Consider the following 23186-nt stretch of genomic DNA (forward strand, 5'->3'; position numbering starts at 1 on the left):
AGAAGTGACTATATAAATGATTTTATAGCCAAATATTCATTAAGTGAAAAATGGGTTTATTTTTGGGGAAAATAGGTGAGAATTGTCTCTCCATTTCTCTCTAAAGAGGCCAACACCTTGGAGGGTACATCTAGCAATCCTACTACTCCAAGGTCACTCATTTCTTCTACAATCGAACCTTGGTGTCGAGAATTAGAGGTTCTCAATTTTGGGAACTTGGAGAACCTATTCTTCCATCCAAATCCATGGATCTAAGAAGCAAGGAATGAAGGCCCTTATCTCTTTGGGTGATTAGCCTTTGCTTATGCAAAGAGGAATCTACAAAGGTATTAATTTCAACTCACTTATGTTTTGAGTTGATTATTGGTTCACCAATCTACTAGGCTTTGAATTTCATGGGTAAATGTTTTGTTTTTGAGTGCATGTAAGCATGATTCCGCCTTTAATTGTTAATTGCATGCTATATGATGTTGCTCAAATGAACATGTTTTACAAAATAATTCCTTCAAGTGGTATCAGAGCCTAGGTCTAGTAGTTGGTGAATCCTTTTGTGTTTTGTAGTTCATAAGTTTGTGATCTAAAAGTTGTAATTGTTACAAGCTTTATTCTTGCTTCTTTGAAAGTAAATTTTGTTGGAAAATTTGCTATCTCAAATGTTGTAGATGTTGTTCATATGAGCATGAATATTGGAGCTAAAATTTGGTGCCATGCTTTTGGGAAAATTCGGCCAAAATCAAAGGGTGAATTTTTGGGTTCTTGTTTGACTTGTTAAAAGTGTTTTAATGTGTTCTTTGGAACCCCTAAGTACCCTAGTTTGGTTAGATGTTATTTCCCTTAAGTAAGAATGGTTTTGGAATGTTTTTGGGTGGAAAAAGTTCATGGAAAAATTTGGGTTTTTCATGAATGTTCTTCATTGTTCTTGATGTTCTTGCCAAGAACAAAAAGGTTTGGTGTATTGATTCAAAGTTTTGATTTATTTCATAAAGTATATGTGATATGTTTTTAAATGATTTATTATGTATTTAAAGTGTTAGATATTTGTATAAATGATGATTGAAATAATTGTGATTGAATTATTTCATAAACTTATCTTACATACACTTGCATGTTTTTGACAAAACTCACAAATCAACACACACACCAACCTTATCCCTCCCTAAAACAGGCCACTCCCTCAAAGGGAGTACTTTTGGGGCTTTTATGCAATTACATAAAGTTTTGATACTTTTGTGTATTTGCACTTTGGCCCAAAAGTTTACGTTTTTACGTTTAGGTCCAAAAACGCTAAAGGACAAATTGTTTTGATCCTTTAATGATGTTTTTGCATTATTAAAAGTTTGGGTTCTAGTTGTATTTACATGAAGTTGTGACTTTTGTGTATTATACAAAGTGACCCCAAAAGTTTTTGTTATTGCAATATGGCCCAAAAGTTGAGGTTAATTGCATGATGGCCCAAATAGGATGAGAACAAAATTGTTTTGTCTCTTTAAATGAGAATTGGATTTTCATTTTGTTTAGCTCCATTTAAATCAATCTTATGGATACAAAAACCAAATGAAAATGTTGCATTCATTAATTAGTTAAAGTGTTAATTAATTAAAAGGTGATTATGAACCTAAGCCTAATATAATTGAGCTATGTGAAAGGCGTTTCAAATTTGTTTGAACCATGGGAATGTGTAGATTAAATTTTGGTTGTAATTTGATTTGATCAAATGTTGTAAAAGGGCTTAAGCTCTTCTTTACTTTAAAGTAATTTGTTATATGCAAATGTTGTAATGAGCATAAGCTCACCTTTACTTTGAAGTACTTCTTTCTTGCTTTATACGATATGCATGAAAATGAATTAGTTGGGTCCAACGCCCATAAGACAACACGCCTTAATGTGATTAAACGCGTAACTAAAATCAATCTTCATTCCTAGACTGAGGTTCAACACAAGGCTCGTGTTGAATCTAAACAAAGGTTCATAATCATCCTTAGGCCCTAAGGCAACTATGTAATCCATCAAATGAATGCAAAGTTTATGTTAGTAGTATCATATACTCTTGCTTTAAAAATCGTTTTAAAAGCATAGTGGGAGTATTATGTACAACTAAAACAATGAGATGGACCAATAGTTGTTATAGGACCAAAATAGTTTTAATAGAGATTAAAATGTATGTTTATATGTGATGAGACCTAAAACCCTCAACCAAACCAATATTAAGTTGATAAGCGAGAGATGTTTAGAATATCTCTTCGTGGCCTTCCACCGTGGTGGGATCCAATCGTTTATGACTTGTACACCGGCTTCACCCTATCATGGGGGAGTACACAGTGCATGCTTATACTCAGGAGGAATCCATATACATATGATGAGGTGAGTGTAGGCAACGAGGATAGCTATATATCGTATCATCGTGAGGCTATTCTTGAACCCCTTCACACACTAAGCATGGTGGGAAGAACTTAACTAAGTGCAATGGAACCAATATCATATCATTGTGAGGTTACATTCTCTAGAGGCCAAATAAGATGGGTACTTGCATGAGTTGCAAATGAGTAAGCGTACTCTCTCATTATTATTGTTGCTAGCCATATATCGTATCATCGTGAGGTGGGCTTGGTAATAGTGAGCCTCCCATAACCTACTAGGAGTTTCATCCAAAACTCTCGAATTCCTATGAGGGATATGGAATTTGCCAAAAATAGTGGGTGGTGCTATTTTGATTCAAAGACCCGAATCAAATGGCTTAAAATCAATCAATTTATATTCGTTATGTATTTGTTTACCAATATATTTGCAAACGCTATCCAACACTTGACAAAACCGAATGTTTTAGTTTCCGGACTTAGGTACCACAATCCCAAAGAATGTCTTAAAAGGATTGAATATGTATCTAAGTAGTCTCATCCTCACAATCTTCCTATTGATAATGTATCATTAGAAGAATATGTTAGAAAAGGTCTATCATAAAGAGGACAACACTTTTAATGTCATAATTCTTCAATTACAATTTGTTGTATGAAGAAATAGGAGTTGCTTTGAACAACTCTTAGTCAATGCAAACACTTAGTGCTTGTTTCTTTGTTAAATGAACAAAGAACTTGAGAAGAAAGCACAAAGGCATGAACACTTAAATGTGCCATGATTCTTCATTTACAAATTGTTGTATGAAGAAATGAGAGTTGCCTTGTACAACTCTTGAAGGTTTGTAATTATGTTTAGAACATAATGGTTGGTTGACAAAAATAGTCCATTAACATGGACTTATGATGATTTTGAATCATTAAGTGTTGAAGTGATAAACCACTTAACGAGACGGAAACTAGGCAAGGACTTCACCTTTGTTTCCCTATCCTAATCGTTCACTAAGTTTATTGTAAACTATATAGTGAACAATAACCACATACTCTCCAAAATGTTTGATGTGTATAACACAATTGAAAAAGGTTTCAAGAGAGATAGTGGGAGTTTAGGGACCATGACTAATGTAGTCAAAGGTGAAAGTCAAATAAAGAAGATAAATAACTCCAAGGGAACAAACTTTCTTTATGAAAGGATGGATATTGGAAGGGGTATTTGCAAGAAATGTCTTGCAAGTGTCAAGGACACACATTTCGAAGGTGTTGTAAATTGTTCTTGAATAGTTCAAAACAGTTGGTTCTTCTACTTGAATGCATGATTCTGTATTAGTGACTATGTTTTACAATCGTTGTAAAAGTGTGGCTAATAAGAAGTAGAAGATAAATGAGAGAAGAGAAAGTACTTCACATTCGAAACGTGAATCAAATGTAGATCTCTGCGAAAGCAGATGGTACTTACTTCCTCATATGAACTACCAAAGAAATTGGAAAAACATAGATTGTCTTTGTATTCCAATTTTAAGGAACTAAATTTAGTCACTATGTGAAATGGATAAATGTTTTGTTTGACAAAACAATGTTCTTTATTAATCAATGATTGGATTATGGTAATCTAATTAATTATCTCTATAGTAGAGATAATATGGTGGTGTTAACTGTTTAGAAAATAATGATGCTTAAAACCCAAAAGGTTGCAAGGTAGTGACTAATCCCAACTAAAGTTGTGATACCTCTAAAAACATAAGTTATGAGTTGGTGAAAGATGGATGCTTTGGATCGTTAGATCCGGATCCAATACCTTCTTGTTAAAATTGTATAGAGGCAAAATGTTTGAATCTTTATTCTTTTGGAAAGAAGAAAGAATCACAAAGTTGTTGAGATTAATTCACTTAAATGTTAGTGGCACTTGTCCACAAACATAATATTACTCATGTTGAATTACATTCACCGAAGATCACTCTCGGTTGGACTATAGTTTATTTTGAATAAACACAAGTCCGAATACTTTGCAAAATGTTTCAAAGAATTCAAGTAATGTAAGTTGATGAGTAAGACGTCTAAAGTATTTACCTCCTTAGATTTGATCCAAGGAAAGGTAACACTTTAGATGAGTTTCCTTGAAAGATATCAAGGAAAATAGCATCATAAGATAATGTATTTCTCCATTAGGAGAAGAACGAACTTGAATAAGATTTAGTTCGTTAGATGTTATCTATTACCCATATATAGGATATATACTTCTAAAAACAATATGATTGTCAATGAGAAGATCTTCCAATATTTTCATGACTCCATAAGATGTAGTTGGAAAAGAAAGACAAATCTTAAGCATGTTAAAGATTTGGGGTTGTGTGCTAACAAGCAATATTTGTTTGATAATAATCTTGTAGGATATCCTTAAAATAACTTTTGGATATCGCTTCTATAAACCAACTAACAAATGTTGTTTTGTTGGATAGTTCATTGTAATTCTACAATGTGATTTGCCTAAAAGCAAATGAACGAGAGATAGAACTCGAAGAATGGGTTCTTTGAGAGACAAGAAAGTAATCAACAAATATAACAACCTAGTTCCTATACCACAAGCTCCAAGGTAATCGATAAGGATTTATAATCCATCTCAGTTGAATGGTTTTGAACTTTATGACTATGTCATAGAGTTGCACCTCTTAATTCGAAAGAAATAAGAATGAAAATCCTTATGACTACATTGAGTGCATATACGATATATACTCAAGAAAATGGTAAAGTACCATTTGACTCGAAATAATGAAACCTTCAAAGCTAATTGGTAGCTTAAGGTGACTACAATCAAATAGAATGGTTGACTTTAAAGGAACCATTTTTGACGTAGTCTTAGTTTCAATTAATTCGAAGATTGCTAACTACAACTAAATGGTGATTCAATGTTTGGACATAATATGGGTTTCCGAAACCATTATTAAGATAGTCTTGATAATATATGTCTAAAACTATAAATCACAAGACATGTAAGTTGTAGAGATCCATCCATCATGGATCTTAGCAAGTTAGTGGGAGCTATTTGCATTTTATGAGAAAAGGATCAAATCGTTTGATTTATCATAAAGATGTAAATGAATCTTTTGTTTACTAGTTTTACAAAAGATTAGTGGGAGTTAATCATGTTCCTAAAATTTAAATATATATGATATATTAATTTTGGAAATGAAAAGAATACTTCTTCGTTAAAGTTATGACTTTAAGCATTCTATAAACGATAGAATGTATATGGGAGATATAGTCTATATACATGGGATGGAAATCTATAATGATATATTTCATGATATAATTGGATTATATCAATCCCTAATAATAGACAATGGATGCTAGGAAGTTTCTCATATGATGATAAACTTCAATTAGAAGGACGGTTCTAGTGAGACTAGTAAGTTGCCCTTCTCAAAGGGAACGTGCCCCTTTGACTCCCATAGAAATAATGCATAAATAGAATCCTTTATGCATATGCACAAAGGTGATTTATGTATTTCATATTGTATGAAAAACATTGATATGAGTTGTACCTAGAACGGTACAAGACGATATCAGTGCAAGCCCAGGATCAGAACCATGGCAACTGTCAAGTGAGTCCTTAAGTATTTGAGAAATACTAAAGGATAAATTCCTCAAAGAATGAGGAAGAATTAGAGTAACGTAAGGGAAGCGTAAATGTATTAGATTATGAATCTAATCCATCATTGGATGTTTCTTCATTATGAATGAAGAGATAAACGAATATCTCTTTATTATGACTAAAGAGATATTTGGATGGAAACATTAAAGTAATGACTTTAGTGTGTTCCATTATGAATGCAAGATATATTGCCATATAGAAGTTTACAACAATGTTGTTTGGATGGGAAAGTTCATTTATGAACTCTCTATTCGGTTCCAACCAGAAAGTGTATGACACTAATGGGGCGATAGCTCAAGCCTGGGAATCAAGGTCTCATCAAGATCCGAACACAAATGAGAGACTGAACCACATGATTGAGAATCATGTATAATGGTGACGTCGTTATTCTCAAGGTTGCTTCTATGGATAACACATATAGATATCCACTGCCTAGGCCTACTATTCAGCCATTTATGAAATGACTACAGAAGAGATATCATCATTGATGATCAAGCTGATTGGCTCTAGTGCAAGTGGGAGATTGTTGGAAATGTGCCCTAAAGCCAATCATGTGATGATACTTTACGGACATTTCACATGTTAAACTAATCTAGTTTTACATATAAAGGGCAAAGATTATTGTTTGAGCCGTCTCATATAAATGTTATATGCTTAAACGATAAAGTCCAAGGAATTTGTGATTGAGAGAATGTAATCTAATGAAGTTAGATTCTTGAGACCATTCTTTCGTAGACACATCCTAAACGTTCCTGATCATAGGATTGCCAATTGGGCATTGACAGTCCGTCAAGATCGGTACGTACTATGTCTTCTCTCAGGGAGAGTGATTAGTCTCGAATCATTGGTGTGTGTGACATCAAGACAAGTACGGTAGGTGCTCAATAGAGAATGAGTTCACTGAACGCGATCAACGAAGAGTTCTCATATTCCATGTCACATAAGAACTCATGGTTGGGATAATGCAAAGTAGTCCTTTGACCTGAGGCATCATAGTTGTCTTGTGGTTAAGACCTTGATCTTTGATTATGTCAAAGTCATCCCACCAGGAGGGTGTCCACGGCATCGTTGGGGTCAAGCCGCTTAGCTATGGAGACAAGTGAATGCGCAACAAGGGATCTCTAACCTTCAAACCGTTTGAGGGAGAATACTCTCTGATATGATTTGAATCTCTGGCCAGAGTATGAATGAGATTAGGGAATGCGTTCCGAATCACATTCAAGGTAATCATATAAGCACAAGACACACATTGGATAGTAGACATGAGAAAATAAACTATCAAACCAAACAATGTGGTCAAGAGTATTAGATTAGAGAAGGACCGTATTGCATTTGTAATCTCGAACTGAATAGGTTCTCTAACCTCTTCTGATTAGCTTGGGTAACCATGATATGTTGCTAGGTGTCACTCATGGTTTGTGGAAGCCCTAAACGTGTATAATCACTAAAGGGAGAATTGAAAATAGTTTCAATTCACAATCGATGTAAAATGGTTTTAATCGCCCACTACCTCGCTAAAAGGAACCTAATGGATCGCACACCGTGAAAGGTGGAGATTGGAGATTAAACGGAAATGAGTAAGAATGATTAAATGGTTTAATCATTTATTTATGGCAAGGATTAATTAATATGTTAATTAATCAAACGAATAAGTTCGTTAAAGACTTCGGGATAGTTTTGGACCTTAAGGCCCAATGGGCTTCGATTGTCAAGCCCATTAACTTAAGTTGTATGACAATTTAATGAATGAAGATTCATTAAAGCCCAAAAGCCCAAAATCCCCTAAATGGCCAGCCATGATGAAATGAATTAGGGTTTTGGTTGTTTAGGTCACTTAAAGAAGTGACTATATAAATGATTTTATAGCCAAATATTCATTAAGTGAAAAATGGGTTTATTTTTGGGGAAAATAGGTGAGAATTGTCTCTCCATTTCTCTCTAAAGAGGCCAACACCTTGGAGGGTACATCTAGCAATCCTACTACTCCAAGGTCACTCATTTCTTCTACAATCGAACCTTGGTGTCGAGAATTAGAGGTTCTCAATTTTGGGAACTTGGAGAACCTATTCTTCCATCCAAATCCATGGATCTAAGAAGCAAGGAATGAAGGCCCTTATCTCTTTGGGTGATTAGCCTTTGCTTATGCAAAGAGGAATCTACAAAGGTATTAATTTCAACTCACTTATGTTTTGAGTTGATTATTGGTTCACCAATCTACTAGGCTTTGAATTTCATGGGTAAATGTTTTGTTTTTGAGTGCATGTAAGCATGATTCCGCCTTTAATTGTTAATTGCATGCTATATGATGTTGCTAAAATGAACATGTTTTACAAAATAATTCCTTCAATCTGAACAAGAGAAAATGGAGTTTCGAAGCTCACAACAAATCTGACGGGTTGACAGAAAAATAATAACCAGTCATTCATCATACCTGAGTTTCTTGAGTTATACAGCTCCGAGGGATCTCAAATTTGGATATGTTGTAGTTCACAAGCTGAGGAACAACTTCAATGAAGAAAGCATACCGATCTGAACAAGAGAAAATGGAGTTTCGAAGCTCACAACAAATCTGACGGGTTGACAGAAAAATAATAACCAGTCATTCATCATACCTGAGTTTCTTGAGTTATACAGCTCCGAGGGATCTCAAATTTGGATATGTTGTATTTCACAAGCTGAGGAACAACTTCAATGAAGAAAGCATGCTGATCTGAGCAAGAGAAAATAGAGTTTCAAAGCTCACAACAAATCTGACGGGTTGACAGACAAATGATAAACAGTCACTCATCATACCTGGATTTCTGGAGTTGTACTGCTCCGATGGCTCTCCAATTTGGATATGTTGTAGTTAAGGAATTAACGAACAACTTTCATGAAGACAACTTTGTGATTCGACCTACAGATGATGGTGTTATGTTGAAAAACAATTCCGGTTGTTAGGGGAAATGAAAAACAATTCCACCAAAGAAACATCATTATGATGTTTCATCATTATGGTGTTTTCATCATTATGATGCTTTCATCATTGTGATGCTTCCATCATTGTGATGCTTCCATTATGATGTTAATGCACCAACGGTTACACCTTCTGCAATTCCACTTATTCGGGCCTAGCAACCTTCATCAACAAAATCTATGAAGAAAAAGTCTGGGGCTACCACTTAGAAAACAAAAGAATGAAGTTTTGGTACTTACGACATGGACTATTAGCAAGACACCTCATTCGTCAACTCCCTCGACTAGAGACTTGGGGGACTCCCACCATATGCTACTACGCCTTGGTACTCAAAAGTTCGTGACTACTCAGTGACTTGGATTTTTCAAGTCTCCAACCGAGAAGTTTTCCTCACTCGGGAAATTAAGGGAACACTACCTCAAACTACATGCTTCACTCACAAAGCTTCAACAATACAGGTTTCAACAAAAGCAAAAATTCAAAGAACTTTATGAAGAAGGCTTTGGTGTATTTAACACAATATGTTGAAATGAAGCAAAGCTTATTTATTAATATTTTCGATAAGCCACAAATATGTACATATACATGAGTCAAAATAAACAAACAAAAGGGAGCCTTCACAAAGGTTGCTTAGGGGAAGTCTCAGCAGTCGGTAGAGCCCCAGAAAGAGAAAGCACCGGAGGGTGGTTATCCGGAGCCTCAGTACTTGACAAAACCCCAGAAGGAGGAGGCATTGGAGGTTCATCATTTGAAGCTTCATTACCAGGTACAGCCCCAGAGGACGAAGGCAATAAATGCCTTTGGAACAAACCCACAAACCGCTGATGATCAAGTAAAACCTTACCATCAGATTCCTTCATCTGGTCAAGCTTCCTCTTCATGTTTGTAGCATAGTCATGGGCGAGCCGGTGCAACTGCTTATTCTCATGCTTGAGCCCTCTAATCTCCTGTTTGAGACTCATCACTTCAGCAGCCAATGATTCAACTTGGCGGGTTCTAGCAAATAGGCGTTGGGCCATATTAGACACAGAACCTGCACACTGAACACTAAGAGCCAGAGAGTCCTTAACAGCCAACTCATCAGACCGTTTGGAAAGTAGTCTGTTATCTTTGGGAGTGAGAAGGTTCCTGGCCACCACTGCAGCGGTCATATCATTCTTCATCACAGAATCCCCAACGGTAAGAGGACCAGTAGGGGATATGAAGGATGGGCGCCATATGTTGTCTGGAGAAGGCGTGGTTGTCTCTTCTCCAAGGTTCAAGTCAAAACGACGGTCGGATGGTCCAGACATTTTCAAATGTGTTGAAGAAGGAAGAGGTCAGACAAATCAAGATCTTAGAAGTGCAAGAAATGAGCTTCTACTGGTAGAGATTCAAGTGTGCTGTGGAACTTAATGCCAGCCTCTATAAAAATCTGCACTCGACGGAGCTTCAGAAATCGAAGAGGCGTTTGCTTTCTCAAAAGCTGGGCTGCTCAGAGACCACGAGGGCCGATCTCAGAAATCGAAGAGGCGAATGCTTTCTCAAAAGCTGGGCTGCTCAGAGACCACGAGGGCCGATCTCAGAAATCGAAGAAGCACCTGCTTTTGCAGCCTCGTCAGCACCTGTCACATGCACAATCAGCTTTGCGGAAATTACGGGCAATCTGTCGAAGATTTCTGGTGAAGTAGAAAGCACGTGAATCTTACTGATCAATCACCGCTCTCCATATGCACCATCAACTCCTCGGGTACCACATATAACTTTGTCAAAGATCTCTGACAAAGTTTAGGCACGAGAATTTCGAAGTGCCAGCTACCCTACTATTACCCATAAGGGTAAAGGAACAGCACCACTGCTTGACAACTGGAAAGTCCCTATGTGTGTCGACCTCCGTGTTTTGTGGCAAGACAGGTTGGCAATAACGACCAACCTTTACTCACATTCGAGAAAAGACTCCCAACATAATTACTTTCTCAAAAACCGGAGTAGCACCGTTTTCCGAATCTCGAGAGTCAGATCCTCGACGGGATTGCTTGTTCAAAAACCGAAGAGGCACAACTCTCAGAACTTCGAGAGCCAGATTTCCTTAGATAAAGCTTGTCTGTAATCTCCACACGTAATATCAGCTTTCCAGATACCACATACCACTTTTTCAAAGTGCTCTGACAAAATTAAAACACGTGAAGCTGGTAGCTCCCACTACATTGCTGTGACCAAGAAGGGTAAAGGAATAGCATTACTACTTGTTATTGGGAAATCCCTATATACATTGACCTCCCTCCTCAACGGACAGGCAAACCTGCAAAAATGCTCAACCCTTTCACACATTCGAAAAGGCACCCTCAACATAACCTCTCGAAATACTCAGCTTTATTTCCCCCCGATAATACCTCAGCAAATAAGCCACACCAAGAACAAGAGTATCTCATATCATCAGGGTCGAAAGCAAGAGTATCCCATATCATGCTTTCTCCCTGTCTTTGTCTTTGTCCTTGTCCACACCTGCAGGACAAGGAGAAAGAGAGCAGTCAGTCGGAACCTGAAATCAAACCTCCAATTTGGAACTGACTGCCTGGAGCCTTTGCCTGGTTGCTTACTTAGCATTGCTCTCGAGTACTCATCCTCAACTGCTGTCAAGGTCACGAATTCCACCGGCAAATACCTCATGACAGTTGATCAGATATTGGCTCTTTACACTGAAGCTGCCAAGCGTGGACGAGTCACTATGAAGGAATGTTCTGAAGGACCATTTAAATGCAAAGGTTGCACACCACTTCTGCCATGCAAAAGATTGAAGCAGAAGGTTCAACGGTGAGCTGAAACAGATCACTACAGCACGACACCTTTCCATACCACATTCATTATTCCGTCAACAGCAAAAGTATCCCATATCATCAAGGTCGAACGTACTCTAGATTTGATGGACTTGTTTTGACCCTCAAATTTTTGAGTCGGCCTTATACTCTGAAGGGCACCAGAAAACCCTCCAGCACAGTTCAAGAATAAGCCTGTGGAAAGTTACTTCTTCAAAAGCAAAAGTATCTCATATCATCTCTTATCCATTTGCTTCTCCTTATCCTGGCAGTTGAATGAGAGACAAGGAGAATGAGAACAATCAACCGGAAGCCGACGTCAAACCTCTGATCCTGGGTTGCTTACTTGGAAGTTTGACTGCTTACCTTGTCTGTCACCTCTTTCGGCAGATCTCCTAGCTCGGCGACTTGGGGGACTCCTACTATAGGGTTTGTATCACACTTGACTAAGCCCGAAACTACAACTAAGCTTCAAGTGAAATTGATACATTACCTTGTGCGTCAACATCAGCTAAGTACACCATTCCCGGATGGAGGAAAGGTACTTCCAGAGAAGGGCAGATGAAGATCAGACCACACTTCGGTACTTAGAAGTTTCGTGATTACTCAAGGGATTGGATCTTGCAAGTCCCCAACCGAGGAGTTTCCCTCACTCGGGAACTTAGGGGAGCACTGTTTGTACCATACTTGACCAATCCCGAAACTACCGAGCACCGGCCAACGCTATACTGTCAAGGACCCAGAAGAGTTCCCCTCCGACCAGGAGGCCAATCACTACTCGACACGTGTCAAGATTAGAAGCCAATCAGAGCGCAGCACGTGTCAACATCAAGAACCAATCATAACATGACACATGTCAATGTGACAAAGCTACAAGTTTTTCTATAAATAGGGGTCATTCCCCCACAATATTGCCGAATGCCATTTTGTGTTAAATCATTCACAAGAACTCACTAAATTGAGAGCTTGATCCTTTGTACTTGTGTAAGCCCTTCACTACTAATAAGAACTCCTCTACTCCGTGGACGTAGCCAATCTGGGTGAACCACGTACATCCTGTGTTTGCTTCTCTGTCTCTATTCATTTACGTACTTATCCTCACTAGTGACCGAAGCAACCAAGCGAAGGTCACAAAACCTGACACTTTCTGTTGTTCCAAGACCTCCGGTTTTGTGCATCAACATACTGAAAACCAAAAGCCCACTCACTGGTACGTCAAAGGGTCATAGCCCCCGAGTCGCCCTTGAATGCGCTCGTCCTCCGGATAAGTCTCACTTATATGCGAATTAACTATAAAAACGTTATTTTAGAGCATATAGACAAAACTAGCTAATAACTTCTCATACAATGCTTTAAAACCACTATTCTCCTTCGTTTCTTCACCATTTTTCATGAAATTGGTACCAAATTGAAGCTAATAACATGTAGAATCACATTATACAAGTTTCAAGGCTTAAAATCTACTAGGTTTTCCTCAAGAAAGCTTGATAGCTCGGCTTACCTAGATAAACGTCGATCTCAGCCCTCCGACGTCCAATTCCGTCCAACGAAGTACCCCGAGACTCGTGATGACCTCCTTAAGCTTTCTATAAGCTTCAAATTCCCTGAAACACAAGATTTTACGTGTGCATGAACAGTGCACAAAATTGGGGTTAGGGTTTCTCGGGTTTTTCCCAGTTTCAAGTCCTAAGAATAGTATAGATGTACTCAAGGGCTTGCAAGGAACAAGAATCTCACCTTTAGAACATCGATCCGTGCCTGAGCGTGAGCCTTGATGCTTGTCCGTACGTGAGGGAAAGAGAGAGGCTCCGAGAGAATAGAGAGTACGGGGGAGAAGAGAGAGGGTGAGTGTTGTGTGTGTGGTCCACGTGGGTCACCAATCCAAAACCACAAAAATAATCTCTCAGTCTCATAATATGTCACACACATACACTACAGTCTCAACATCTAAGGATAAAATCGTCCTTTCACGTCCTCAAGAATAAAATAATACATATCTTTGGGACGGGCTGTGACAAATATGTTATTTTTAAATAGAATAATATATGTGTAAGGTGAGAGTTTTAAATATATAATTATATGGTGTGGTCTAAAAAAAAAGTTCACTTAGAAGTAAGAGGTCTTAGGTTCAAATCTCATAGATGGTGAATTTGATACCAAATTAGGCTGCCCATTGTGTGGCTTAGCCAAACTCCCCATCCCCTTAGTGTAAAAATATCGATGTACTAAAAAAAAATTACGTAAAAAAGAATTAAAAAATAAAGTAGTAGAAGATGATTCGTTTAGGTGAAAAAGGAGTTAGAGAGAAGATATAAGGTTTAAAAAAAAGAGAAGAAAATAATGAATAAAGAAGATGGTGGGACCGCAAGAGAGAAAATGTTGGAAAACGTGGGTTAGTGAAAGAGGAAAAAAGGGAGTCGTCTTCTTCCTCCCGCAATGCCGAACCTAAAACCCAGCCTCTGCAGCAAGTTTTTTTTTTTTTTTTTTTTCTATATTTCGGCATTCTCCACCTATTCCCACCTAGCCACCGCCTAGTCCTGCCTAATTCCGTCTAGGCGTCCGCCTAATACACTTCTGATTTTGTGATTGGTTAGGAGCAAATCAGGTTAGTACCGTATTGTTCAGCACCTAGGCAGCTACCTAGGCCGATTTTTAGAACAATGCTACTAATAACACTATAATCTATGTAAATTAAGGTATGGTACCACTTACATGTAAACTGAAGTGCACATTACCCAAGGTGGCACGCTGACCAAGGTATGCCCACTAGGCTAACGGGTATTTAGTAATGCTAAGTTCAATATTTGGAATATTTGACCAAAAATCAACCCTTGGTCAAATTAGTCCCCGTTAGGGTCAACAAACTTAATTCATCTAATTTGGAAGATTCGTACATCGAATTCCCGATCTGTAAGTTCCTAAGGTCATCACATTACTTCCACAACAACATACTACAAATTCATTACGATATAATGGTTAGGTCATCATTTACTAAAATATTCCAATGGGGGTCCTTTTTGAAACTAAGTTCAATTGGTCAAATCTCGTCAAACATATATGAAAATTGAGCTCAAAGCATCGAAATTAGCTTAGGAAGACAAAGCCAGGTCATAGAGCCAAGCGCGACTGCATGCAGCGGTCGGTGGCCATGACTCACTAAACTTCGGCCAATAGCAAAATCAACCCATAATATTACAAAATGAAGCTCGTGAAGAGTACAACAATATTTATACCTTCATCAGAGAGCGAAATTGGCCAAAGGACGTTGGGATCTATCGTCAAAGTCATAGGCTAGAGAAAAGGGGGGCACCCTTAATGCGTCATCGCCAGAATTTTAATGCCTAACAAAAGGGTGGTTTGTGATCGTGGTGAGACGAGGGTTCGTTTCTAGGTGGTGGCGACGGTCGAAACCACCGGAAAACTCTGAAAATGGAGTTAAAAAATTCTCTAGTAAACCAGGTTGAGTCGCCTTGCAGGTCTTGTAAACAGTCAATCCGAGTGACCAGTTTCCAAACGGGGAAAGGCCCAAACTTTCCCGGGCCTTCCCTAAATAGGATATGATAAAAGACAAAAATGCCCCAACTTTGCTTGTTAATTTCTCCTTCATTATAATTTCCAAGTCGCAAACGGTTTTCGCCTACACATTCGTGAGATCGAGCTCTACTCGAAAAACTAAGATTGACCCTGAAAGGTCTATGAATTTTAATGACTAATGACGAAAAATCAAACTTTGTAACTAACTAAACTCTAAAATAACGAAATTAAATAAATTCGTGTAATTATGAAATGCAAAAACGTGAAGAGTGAGTTCGAGGCACATTAGGGTTTTTTCAAATCCGTAAGTGAATATGATTCTTCAAGCAAGATGCCTATAAAAGCTCGAGGCCCATGCGCATGCTCCTCACATCACAACCTTAAGAACTCTCTATCAGTTCGTTGTACAAGGAGCAGTTATGCGTAGAAGTTCTTCAAGCTATCCCGTCCTCTAGTTTGTCCACTCATCTATATATCATGTCATCTACTTATGTTGCAACAACTCATTGCTGCTAGAGCCTTTTCCGCACTGCATATAGGCTATGCAATTCATCTTTTTCCTAGTCATGTCTTTAGGCTAACCCAGGTTAGTTTTGAGTCGTGCTTTAATTGCCATGAAACTGATAAATACTTAAAACAATACTCTAAACTAGACGAAGAAAATTAGAGAGCATTTGAACTTAAGACACAATGAACTGAAGAATGAAACAATTATCTACGAGGAGAATTGACCACTTGAAAAGATATTTGAGTTTGGAAGCAATCAAGTTAAAATATTTTTTTACATTGACCGTAAAAAAAGGTAAATATTTAAAAACAATTTTCATAATGCCTCCAAAGTATCTCTTTGTGGTCCAAACCCATGTAATGTGACCATGAACACCATGAATTAACCGCTTTGACAAAGTGGTTCAATTGCATCATGCGCAAGAAGAGAGGAGGCCAAGCCGACAAATCATCATAATTATTTACAGCTCATTTTGTGTTAAATTTAGAAATTGTGGGAATCATTTAGAGATTAGGGTTAATTAATGAATACGGGTTATCGAACATAAGAACAGTTGTGACTTCAACTATACATAGCACTTCATATGATATATGGTGTTCACAAAACACATACCAAAGGATAACAAGTCGGAATTTGATTTGTTAGTTCTTTAAATACGCCTAAAACGTATCATACGAGTACAATATTCATGTCTCTTGATTTCTTAAAAGGTAAGATCGATTGATGGGAAATATCGATCGATGGGAAAAAGGGGAGGGGGAAAAATGATGTAGTTGGAGAGAGGACGAGTGAAGAGGGCCCAATAAGTGGAATCCTTGCAAGGACCAAACAAGAAGAACAATAATGCCATTCAACAACTCCTTAAAGTAGACAAAGACACCAAAACCCTAGATGACAAAAGCAGCCTCACAAAGTTGTGAAAAACTGTAAGTTTGCATATCTGCATTATTTAAAAAGATTCCTTCGTCCCTTCTTCTCGACATGCATAGAGGAGGGGACCCATTTGGCCATTTTCTCAAAAGAACAGAAAAAATTATGGGAACGGGGGAATGACTAATGAGATGAGAGCCAAAAGATACCCTAATGAGGAGGGTCTCAGTCTCACCTCACAGAAATTGCCATGAATCGAGCATGAGATTGTCATCACGTGAAAGATGCTTAATTTTAGGGTTTGATAAGGAGTGTGTGTCTTCTTTCGAAAGCATTTCAAATACGATTAGAATTATCAGAGAGATAATTTTCAACAATATTGATATTGTTCTCAACTTGATAATTACCACCTGCACAATCTATCAGGTGTGAAGGTTTTATCACAAAAATCTCAGTATTAGTTGAAGTGAGGTTAAGATATTTAAATTCTTATTTTCTCAGAGATACGATCGATGTGGAATATTTCAACATCTTATTATCTTATTTTGTGTGATTTGATTCATCCAAGTTGCTTTGTAAGTATGCGTATCTTGAAAGTGAGAGGGTATTGGCTTATTCACTGAATCTTGTGGAAAACTTGAGACACACTTTGTAAGTGCAAGGTTTTTTCTCTGTAAATTATTGAACGAATGCGTATATTGTTGTTATCTTTCGAAAGCAGAGAAATTATCATATGTCGCGGTTGTATATAACTTATATTATTATAATTGTATGCAACTGCGCATGTTTTAGTGTGTGACAATCAGATAAAATTAAGAGGTTTACAGCTCAAACAAAACCATTATATGTCACTTAATTTCTTCTAGTGCACATGCATGCATGACTTTGAAGCCGAGTCATGCATGTGCGTGTCGCAACACCCTAAACCCTAAAATCCACGGAAGCCATTTTGGAACCTAGTAACAATCTTATAAATGGTTTCGTGGGTTTTATAGAATTGAAAACCTTTAAGCGTATGTATATTTGAGCACGTCGAATTTCTTTTTCTCGAGAAAACAGTTTTCTACAGTAGTAGTGAATACATAAAATTGGCATAAGAGGAATGTATATGTTTTTCTATCAATAGGGCCCGATTGTTCACGTCTTATTGCCAATAACCCTTTGATTGGATTGCAAATGTGTACAATGTACATCCATCAATTTCATTAGTACAATTTTTCCTGGAATCTAGCAGATGCATATATGGCAGCTCATCAAGAATAATCTCTATTATCCAGCAGGTTTGTAAAAAAATAGTTTTCATGTTGGGTGGATTTTTGCTCTTGAGCATCACCACTGTATTAGTTGTTGTCGTTAAATAAGTGTGTTCTTCATTTTTTTTTAATTTATACTTATTCAATCAACACGGTAATGATGCTCACCATCGCTTAAGAGTGGTGCGTAAAAATATTTTCTTGGTTGTGTTGTCTTTCCTCTTTTGTGTGCTTGAGTTTAATAATGTTGATGATGATGAGTCAAAGGGGGATAAGATTCTCCCAATCCCGGCTTCTAATGAAAGCAAATGATGGCATGGAATTGAAGCCAGGTGTTTTGATCAACTCAAGAAAAATAATATATCAAAAGGGAAGGCATGTAATTTACTCTATACAGACTTTACAATAATGTGTGTGTGAAGAGAGAGAGAGGTGGCTTGGCTTGACCGCATCGCATGAAAGGCAACCAACTTGTGTTTTGAGTGACAAAGCAAAGCATCTCAATTTTCATTGAATATTAAGAAACTTTAGTACTTTCTAGAATCCAAGAAATGGTATCATCTCTACCACCCAACTGTTTGGTACCTATCTACCATATAGAATATTTTCCTAGTTGATATTCACACATTCCTAGTTGATATATACACTACTAGGAGGATGAGAGAGAAACGAGACAGGGTAGGTCGAAGAGAAAGACTCTAACCAATAGAACAACCCACCACTTTGTTCGAAAATATTTCTGTTGTGTGTTGTGATTCTAGAAAGAGGCATGCACTGCTGAATGTCTTTGTTGAAAAATTTAATTAACAAAATGAAATTGTCGGTAGAGATTAAAAATATTAAGCATTTTAATCATAAGGATTTTATATAAAATATAGGTAGATAGATCATCACCTACTCTATTCTCTAATTAAAAACATACATAGTTAATAACCATAAATAAATAGTAGAACAAAACATACATAGTTATTCAAGAAAACAATCCAAACTATAAATACCGTATCCATCAACGCAATCCACCATTTATTATGAAAATTCAAATTAAACAAAAAGAAAGGTTTTCTTAAAATAAAAAATTAAAAAAAAAACAGACGATATTATCTATATAAGGGGAAGGAGGGTGGACTTAGCATCACAATGGGTTAGCAATAATATGACTCAAATTCGTATTTGGCGAGAATCAAACCTAACACCTCTCACTTATAAGTAAAGTCGTTAAACCGTAGTACTAAATGGTAAGAAATGTTGTTTTTAGGTAAAAAGAAAAACAAGAATCAGAATTGAAAAGGAATTATGTCAAAGGAAACTAAGGAATTGAATAGACACAAAGATTCTTTGATTACAAGCATCCGACAAAACAAAAACAAAAGGAGATGCGAGAAATTGGAGCCGGATCCGGATCCAATCCAAACTTTCTTTGTTTAAAGCTTCAAAAATATAATTAAAACAAATAAATTGAATTTGGTGAAGAAGATTAAAGCTCGTTAAAAGAGATCCGAGAGAACGAAAAGTCTTAAAATGCTATGTGCTTTTTGATACTTAGTGTTATTATCTAATGGTATTTATCTTTACTTATAAGTAAGAAGTTTTAGGTTCAATTTTCACCAAAGCGAATTTGAATCACATTATTTCTAGCTCATTGTAAGGATAACTGCATCTTTCTTTCCTTAATGTTGATACTATTGTTTGTTTAAAAAAAAAAAGAGAATAGAGATAGATTCTTGAATTCTGCCGACCATATATAAAAGAAAATGAGAATCTCATGGAGCCATGACTGTAAAAGTAAAAAAAAAAAAAAAAAAGTAGAGAATAGGGATAGATTCTTGAATTCTGTGGACTATATATAAGAGAAAATGAGAATCTCATGGAGTCATGGCTGTAAAAGTCTGTCCTTGTGTGCTTGAAAAGGGCATCTTCTTCTCTCTTCCTCTTTCTCTCTCCCAAACATATATATATGTATTGTTCCAACTCAAAATCTCTGCCAATATCCAAATTGGCCCCATCGATTTTCCCAAGATTCCTTATCTCTAAGTTTTTAGCCACCTTTCATGAAATTGATGGGTCCATAAACATCACCCAATCACATGTTGTATGGTCAAGAATCAATAATAATTGCTCTCTATTATTTTGTTTGATTTTTAAAAAGTGTGGTTAATCAATTTATGCAAATCACAATCATTTGGATATATTTTAATTTTTGGTGGTTTGTGAAATTTGGAATTATGACATCTTTTATAATAAAGTCGAAACTAAGAAAATCTCAAACGTTATTTAAGATGTAAAAGCTACATTTGCATTTTATTTTACATTTTCAAGAGATAAATATCAGTTATGACCCAATGGAGAAGATACAAATTTGGGATTTCATTCTCTTTAAATGGCCAGCTCACCTCCTAAAGATATAAAAAGAATGTTAATTTACATTTTATGTTCAAGACGACACGAATTATTTTTGGATGCCATTTGTGTCTGTCATTATATATGCTCTAAGTACTACTAGATCAAATGAGAAACCCAAACTATGGTGATGAGTTTATGGTAAAATTTTAATCACTAGAGTTATAAGCTATGCATGAGTTCAATTAGTCTTGCATTTTTTTTTTTTTGGGGAAAGGAATTAGTCTTGCATATTGAAAGTCTAAATGACTATTCCTTTTGATACAAGCAATATTGAGCGATGAGAAAATTGAGGTTAAGACTTCAATTGCAAGGCTGAATACTCCTTGCAACCGAATTACAAGTCATTTACAAAAGAATGATAATAAGATACATCAAGGTGTTGCTAAATTGTTCTAGTGGTTAAAGTCTTCTTCTCAACTTACTGCTCGATATATGTATTGGATTACCACTATTGTTTTTAGAGAAATGTTAAAGAAACTCTCTCAAAAGTGTAACTTTCCATAGACTTTTTGCTATCTTGTGTTGTTGGCACAATGTTTAATAATGTTGACACGAGAATTAATGTTAAACCGTGAAATGACTGAGAGTCCAAAAAGAGTCATATTTCAAGATAGTCTCCTTAGCATTTCTATTGTTTGTAAAATAAAATAAAATAAAATAATGTTAAGGAGATCAAAATTTTAAACCGAACTGTGTATACCAAATGATGTGTTGTTTTTTATGATTAAATTATCAACTAAGTGTTGATTAACGTGATTAAGTTTAAAAATCTAACATTCCTAACGTTATAAAAATAAAAAAATAAAAAAACAAGTGTCGGTAAGAAACGTTTTCCTAGTTCCAATACGTAGGGATTAATCCTACTTGAACACGCCAAATAGCTAGTGACTTTGAGGACCTTTCAACAACTTTGTGTTTTGGAATCCACAAAAAAAAAAAAAAAAAAAAAAAAAAAAGAAGAGAAACAACAAATTTCAAGCCAAAAGTTTAGGGGCTGGTTTGGTATTGCTGTGCTTTGAAAAAAAAAACTAATTTTGCTGTGCTATGAGAATAAGCAGCTGTGAAATAAAGCAGTAGAGTGTTTGATAAACTTTTTTGTAAAAGTGCATTTGAAAAAAAAAGGAGTATTATAGTGTTTGATAAACTTTTATATAAAACAGATGTGAAAAAAAACTGGTTTTTCAAAGCTAGGTTATGCAACTTTGTGTTTTTGGTTTTTTTTCATCCAAAACTGCAAAAAAGAGCTGAAGCTGAATGTTTACCAAATATAAAAAAACTCCCAATTTTTTTTTATAGCAATTTTTTTTCAGAATTACTTCAATACCAAACCAGAACCAAGAAAAGAGCTAGCACTACCAAGAACATTGAAAGCTCTGCCAACGGTAAGGAAATAACTATAATTCTATTATTTTTTACTAATGTTTTATTTCCGGAACTTCTGACTATTAAATAAACACATGCATAAAAAACAAACAAAAGGAAAACTACACACATTTTTTTTTTCTATGCAGATTCTTATCTATTTGTGACTTTTAGATCGAAAAAAGTAAAAAAAACAAAAAAAAAGAAAAAAATCAAAACAATAAACATAGATTGGTTGTAACATGAAAATTCCACTTTGGTGGCCCTCCTGTCCCCCACCCTCTTTCTCTTTTTATTTTTTATTTTTTATTTTAGTTTTTTTATTATTTTTTTAAACGCTACATGTTAGAGATTAGAAGGAGGGGTTATGAACTTAAGATCCATGTTCAAATCTAACAACAATATTAAAATTATAAAATATAATAAAATCCATTTCTTTAATTATGGGTATGGTGCACATCTATAATATTACTTTTGAAAAGAAACTTTTAGGTAAAATAGATTGACAATTTTAAAAAGAGCAATTTGTATGACACAAGTATATATTTACAGTAACGTCTTATGTTATTAGGGGGTCACCGCTCACATGTCAACTGTGGCCAACTCAAGTAGCATGGGGATGCAACCAAAATGAACAACAATTACCTTGTTGTACATATCATTTTTGTAATAGGTTTTTCACTTTTAAGTTCTTAATTAAATAATAAAAACACTCCAATCATGATATCGTATGAAGGGTAATTTTAGGTAGACCAAAATTTTAAACTAAATTTGTAAATTAAATGATGTGTCACCAATAAAAAATAAGCACGTTAATTAATGCTTAAGTAATAATTCAATCATCAACAACCACATCATTTTGTTTGTAAATTTGGTTTAAAAAATTTGATCTTCCTAATATTATCCTTTTCACATTTTGCACACCATTTTTCACCATTTGCACTCTCTAAGAAATTAAATTGAACAAATAAAAGGTGAATCATTGGTCATGGCAAAGAGGCGGTGTGCAAAAAATGTGCAAACAAGTGTGTGAAATCACTTCCCTTCAATTGGATATTATGGGTCGGGCATGCCTTTAGGAGGAAAAATTCAGGTTGTTGTTCAAGTTAGTAAAGTTATTTCATTGTAATTAGACCTAACAAGAATAGAATAATGCTCTGTGAGATTTGAACCTACAACATTGCACAAGAAGAATGACTTTAAGAATGCCGGGAATCTCTTGATTGCTTAGGAATAAACCACCTCCAACATCTACCGAGATAAAGTCATTAGCCGATATCATGTGATATAGAAATGGAAAAAATGTGACATCTCTAGTATACTATTTCATCTTTTTGGGTTATGTCTAATTATATAAAGAAAAATGAAATGAAGATAAATGAGTTGTTGTTGTATGCACTAAAAAAAGTCATATTCACTCTTCCTTAGTGAAAGTGATAAAAAATGAAGTAATGCATAATGATTATTTAGAGCTGCAAATAATGGTTCACTTTTCATTTAAAAAACCA

General features: G+C 35.9%; 1 long non-coding RNA gene across 1 annotated transcript; it reads right to left on the reverse strand.

Annotated features, from left to right (window-relative positions):
- Nucleotides 1-8470: 8470 nt before the first annotated feature.
- On the reverse strand, nt 8471-9027 carry LOC139196403 (uncharacterized). Its single transcript, XR_011581289.1, has 3 exons — nt 8794-9027; nt 8613-8710; nt 8471-8529 (listed from the first exon to the last, which is right to left on the reverse strand). It is a non-coding gene; the product is annotated as an uncharacterized lncRNA (long non-coding RNA).
- Nucleotides 9028-23186: the final 14159 nt, after the last annotated feature.

This window comes from Malus domestica, chromosome 05, assembly GCF_042453785.1.
Source record: "Malus domestica chromosome 05, GDT2T_hap1".
NCBI classification, from domain to species: domain Eukaryota; kingdom Viridiplantae; phylum Streptophyta; class Magnoliopsida; order Rosales; family Rosaceae; genus Malus; species Malus domestica.